Source organism: Hyposmocoma kahamanoa, unplaced genomic scaffold (genome assembly GCF_003589595.1).
Source record: "Hyposmocoma kahamanoa isolate Upper Pololo Valley unplaced genomic scaffold, ASM358959v1 94, whole genome shotgun sequence".
Lineage (NCBI taxonomy): Eukaryota > Metazoa > Arthropoda > Insecta > Lepidoptera > Cosmopterigidae > Hyposmocoma > Hyposmocoma kahamanoa.
This window is the reverse complement of record NW_020654878.1, coordinates 1,114,886-1,120,912: the sequence shown is the minus strand read 5'-3', so window position 1 is coordinate 1,120,912 and position 6,027 is coordinate 1,114,886. Positions and strand designations below refer to the sequence as shown.

At 38.1% G+C, this 6,027-nt stretch overlaps 1 long non-coding RNA gene across 1 annotated transcript; it reads right to left on the bottom strand.

Moving 5' to 3' along the window:
- Positions 1-4,295: 4,295 nt before the first annotated feature.
- On the bottom strand, positions 4,296-5,128 carry LOC113237750. Its single transcript, XR_003311062.1, has 3 exons — positions 4,966-5,128; positions 4,758-4,904; positions 4,296-4,370 (listed from the first exon to the last, which is right to left on the bottom strand). It is a non-coding gene; the product is annotated as an uncharacterized LOC113237750 (long non-coding RNA).
- Positions 5,129-6,027: the final 899 nt, after the last annotated feature.

Below are 6,027 nucleotides of genomic sequence, written 5' to 3'. Positions count from 1 at the left end.
ATAGATAAAGCCACGTTTCCATCCGAATTCTCTTTACTTTGTGTCGTCAATCCACTAACATCCAACCTTTCTTTCTATGACCAAACCATCGAGCATTACTTTCTCCACCCTGATCACTACATCATCTTTCTTAACGCTTTTCTACTACACTGGCTTGAAATACCGTTAATTTACCATTAAATGACCCAACTTCTTTTAAATTCAAGGGACGTAACTAAATCTTACCATAACCGTATAAGTTCCACATGAATACATATCGCACTGCTATTACAATAGTGTTGTAACTCAAAATATGTGAAATTTAATATTATAATCATTACTGAACGTAAAATTTGATTCTCTACACGTCAAAAAAACCGTTGTTAGAATATTGTAAGAAACAATCAAAAGATATCTACTTAACTCAAACAGAGACACACTTTATGTGAACTAGTTCTGGCCAAAATGATCCTAATTAAAAAACATAAAATTACTTAGGAAATGAAACTACTTTTCCGGATTTAAATCGCGTATATATTGTTTGGAAACCCATGAGACCTGTAAAGGGCCCGAAACGTCGGTTTTTAAAATTACTTTTTCCATTTTATTTTAAAAATACATTTGAGAAATTGTTCATGTGTCTATAATAAACTATAACATATAAATTTTAATAACTTTTTTGCGGGAAGTAGTAATTCGTTTTTCATCGATTCTGAAAAAGTCCTCCTTTTTGAGTTAATACACTATTGTATTACCAGTGCGATATAATAATATATCAAAAAGACTTCGTAAAGCGAAAAAGGCAGTGTGGATGATTTACCAACGGTTATCAGTTACTTTAGCTGGCTATTAGGGACTTAAGTTAACTTTGATCCTTTAAACTCTTTTCATTATCATCGTTAACCTACTAAATAACGCACTGCTGGACAATTCTCTCCTCAAATGAGAGGGTTCCGATCGTACGCCGCCAATACGAGAGGTTCCCCTTCATACGTTTTCGAAAGGTTGAGAATCTTCTTCGACTTTAAGTATTATATAGAAGTAACTTAAAAATTTAAGTCATAGTTCACACATGTTGCTATAGTGTTCAAATCGTAGCCCTCTTATTTGAGAAGCCACAGTTCTCCTATTACACAAATCGCGTAATTTCATTTCTGTTTTTGGCATTTTCAATTTTGAAGTTTGAACTTCACAATCGTTACCTTTTATGGCCCTTATATGTGAGTAAACCAATGACTCGCATATCTCATTACAGACCCTGTGTTAGGTTCCCATCCAGACTTAATTGATTACGAAAATAATGTTTTCTAGACTCGGTGTCTTTATAGATAATTGAATTCGCTATGTAATCTCTGTTTGTCTGGCACAATTATTAATTTTTGTTTCTACGCATTAATATTTACACGGTTTCAATCTCTTTTAGGCTTGCGATTTTATACGATGAATTTTTTTTTCATTAATTTCCATTCTTTCATTTTGGCATCAGCTTTAATATTTATACAGCTTTCTTTTTCAAACGTTATTTTTTTAAATTATTATGTAATATTTTTCAATTATCATCTCAATGTTAATAACTTATGTTCACTTTGCACTATATAATACTTTTATATTCTGTAGTGATTAAATGTGTTAACTTGGCCTAAGAAAAGAAACAAAATGTATCACATACATGGGCTATTGTAAAAATAGCGATCGTGACCCTGCCAGGTAGATTTTTTTTTACCAAAGTTTCTCGGCTACAGCTCTTTTTACCTATCCCAGTTCTCAATCTTGTCGGCTTCCATTCACTTATCACATTTTACGTTCTACGAATCAACAGTTGCTTGTAATGTTAACGATATTAATGTTCTCTAGTTAAGTCTTCTTTAGTGTTTTAAGAGGCTTTAATCGTAAAATGAATCTAAAAAGACTAAATTTGAAACTATCGCGTTACGCATGCAAGCACACGCAGCAGGTTATTGGCAACTAAATAGATAGATAAATCGTTTATTCTCTTGCATCACGCAAACAAATTGATTAAAAAAAAAATAGAAATACAAATTAAGAAAAATGAAATAAAAACAAACAGCTAAAAATTAAATTAAAAAAAGCAATACTAACCAAATGATCAACAGCTTGTGTGTGTTGCAGCAAGACAAATAGGCTCGTGGGTCAGTGCAAAATGTACACAAACGCAAAGCACTGATTTTAACCGACTTCAAAAAAGGAAGAGGTTCTCAATTCGACTGTGTTTTTTTTTGTATGTATTTTACGCGATAACTCCGGTATAATAATAATAATAATAAATCATTTATTTGGACATCTATGGCCCACTTGTTAGTAATACAAAAAGATACAGAACATTTAAACTTAATGCTATTGTTAGTAGGTATAATTTACGGGACAATACATTGACAAACACAAGAAACACGTATATGCAACTTACAGCTCGAGGTGCCGATAACCTCATTCATGATCTCACCAGAACCTAGATAAAATGTTGAAGCATCGGCGCATCAAGCTTAGCCGCAAACATTTTCAGTATGCTGTTAGAACTAGAACGCAGTCTCGAGAGTAGTGACGCCTTTTTGTTTCGCATCACAGCAAAAAAGTCATCTACTCCCGCTAGAGCAAACATCGAGGATGCGCTACAATGCCGTGGTAGTCCCATCAGCATTCTGGAACCGTTATTATATTGAACACGCAGGTATTTGTGAACCGATTTTCACGATTCTTTTTTTGTTGGGAAGGGGGTACTTCCATAGTGATCCCATTTCATTTTGAAGAAAACCATCCACCTCTAAGGGTGGCTGTTCACGCATGAAGATTCGTTTTTATAAATAGCGCCTAAGTTTTACTAACCAGCAATTATTTTAATGGTTGATTTTGCTATTTCTCCAATCCAAGGCGTTTTTCTCTCAATTTACTTTGAGTAGTGACAACCGATTTCTATTATCTCCAGTGTTAAGTCCTGTATAGTGGCGAACTAGGGGATATTTCAATGAAACTTAGCAAATAAACGTAATTCCACGTACTTATGAGGTCGGTTTTTTTAGTACTCTGTACTGAGATTATCCGACACCACCTTCGTGGGTATCGCGTTGAGGTGCATCAAATGAAAAAACTTTGTGAAGTTAATGTAGTGCGCATGTGTTAGTACCGACCGACGTCAGTGTTATATAGATTATTAAAAGAAAAAAAAGAAAAAATTATAAAATTAAAATTGTAATGCGAATTCATAATTGAGATTGTAAATAAAATAATAGTACGCAGTATTTGATAGCTATGAAAGATATTGTACCTCTCACTGCAACTGTAATGTAACTAGATATGTAAACAACTTAATAGTTGATAGTAAACAAACGTTAACTTCCTTGTTATTGTCTCGATTAATCACTTTCTAATGTTGGCGCCCAACATTCCGGTAACTTTCCCCAAACTTGAAACTGGTGCTTAATCTAATCAGATGAAGTTTTCAACGTAAATACACTGACGGCATATACGCTATGTTACGTGTAGTAGATATCACAGGTACAGTAGAGGCCGCGCTTATTTTTACGACTCTATAATTTAGGCGCAAATGTAATACGATAGGAAGTGGTCGCTAAAGCACCTACAATAGATGGAGCGGGCAAATGAGGACAGCGCTAGCCTTTGTAGCGATGAAGATCAAGGACGTAAATAGAGAACGGAGTCCCCGAAGGACAAACACGCGGAACCCACACCACGATGAGAAAGTACCAATCAATTGAAAGGAACGGAAGAATAATTGGAACCGAAGGCGATCACTAATTTAGGACAATAAACGCGAAGGCTGCCTTGTCGAACCTTGCCATCGTATCGATCACCACGCCGACCCGTCGCTCTTACACTGGTATATCTAAACTTACTTGATGGACCACAATTACGATAGAGGCTTTGGTAGGTTAGGCCGGTGTTTGACCCGTAGTCGACGCAAACAAGCGGCGCGCATGCTCCGACCGCTGTAAACACCACGTGGCCACTGAGCACAGAAACAACACTAACCATTAGCCGCTGCCGCCAACACTCCCAGCAACAACACTCGCAGTAATAAGAGCGCCATATAAACACAAGCATTTGCACTGCACTCGGAATTTGTCGACTAGCGGGCTGCGTGAGACAACTGGCGCAGCCCGCTCCTCTCGGCGCACTGACGCGAGTGAGGCGGCGGCCGCTCCCTCCGCCCCTCCTGCCAGTCCCGCCCCCCGCACTCCTCTCCATTCTCATCCATTCAACGCATTTTCGGTCATAAGCAAATCGATAATCGCATTATACTTCCGGCTCAAGCACGCGCGCTGCATCCGAACTGTGTCACGGGGCTTGAAGACTTTGTTTGGTCGTTTTTTGCGGGGAGTTCCGCGGAAGAGCGATGTATGCGAAAATCTCCAGATCTGTAAAGTGACGAATGTGTGAATAATGATACAAAAGTTTTTCGTCCGGGGATCCTTCCTTATTGAGTAAGGTCGACTTGTAGTTGCGTTAGGTGAGGGCATGAGATTCGGCGCAGATTGACCGTTTATGCGGCATTCGCTGTGCCGGGCGGCGTTATGACCTTGGCAATCGAGGCCGGAACCGCTACGTGCTGCGACTGTGCGAGGCACCATCGCTCTTTTATAGCTCTAGGTCACATAACGATAGTTATAAAAGTCTACTGACGAGGGTACACGAGTTTCGCCTACTTTAATCCCATTTGATTTACATCCACGTCTCTAACTTTTAAGTTGTTGTGCGATCTGAGTGAGGTAGGTCAGTAGGACGTGCGAAGTTTTTGTACAAACCTTGGAGCTTGCATGTGATGTGAACGAAGCTCGCGTTCAGCGTGGTCTAGACGTCTATTAAGCACTAGAGCCGTTTATCAACTGATGACGTAATAAAGTTGGTATCCGCGAGGCGTTGAGGCATAACTTCGCTATCTGTAACGTTTTCTGCGACTTTAACTTATGGAGCGTTAAGTTATAAGGTTATAACATATAAACTTACAAGTACATAAAACTTATTACGCAGTGCCGTTTGTAAAAACATCGGGAGTTCTTTGACGCAAGGTCATATATGTTTTGTTACTTTACGTTTGACACAAGCATGTCCTCAATTTTATGAAACGGTCGTTTCTGTTTTCTTGAGCTGGAAACTAATTTAGTTGGAAAAAACGCGGCTGAATTACGCTAGCACCATTACGCTTAACATGAATAGTTAAGAATATTATAATTAGCGCTTCTTTTGTACTTTCGCTTTGTGCCTACATTCATTGTGCCTTCGTTTCTTTAACTTATTGAAAAGGCCGAGCATAATTTGTTTTTTTTATAAGACGTTAACAATTTTTATGAGCAATAAAGTTTAAATAAATAAACAATTCAGCACGATTTTATAGGCATTTTATTCCTATTATCATTGTTTAGAAGTGATTATGCAATTTTGACACCATTCATTTTTTTTTTCTCGGAGATCATCTGTCAATCGGCCATATTTACTGAATGTTGCCTGTTTGACCTCCTAAAAAATAGACTTGGTGACATTTCTATTGTGTGTTTGTTGTATTTGATGTATTATACATGGTGCCAAAGACCAATTAACAAAATATACTTCATCGTCAACAGGCCGTGTTACAATTGGAACGTTCAAATGTAACAAACTTTATTCATTAGATAGGCAAAAAAATACGTGACAAGTGGCTGTTAGTTTCGGAACGCACGTTTTGTAAATTGAAAATGTGTACTTGTTCATGTTTGATGACCCCCGTGGTTGAGTGGATTGCATACCGTCGCCATCGCTGAGGTCCTGGGTTCGATCCCCGGCTGGGTCAATGTAGAAAGTAACTTTTCTATATTGTCTCAGGTCTGGGTGTGTATGGTGTATGGTATGTACCGCCGTTGTTTCAGATTTTTTTTATAATATCAAGTGACGAGACGACCAAGTTGTGCGCCTGATGGTACACGCCTATCCTTAACAGTTATAGTGCCATTCAGAGATTTAAATCGCAACAATCTTATTACGGGCACTGCCACTGCGCTCGGACATGCATTAATTTCACTAGCACCCTTACCCTTCAAA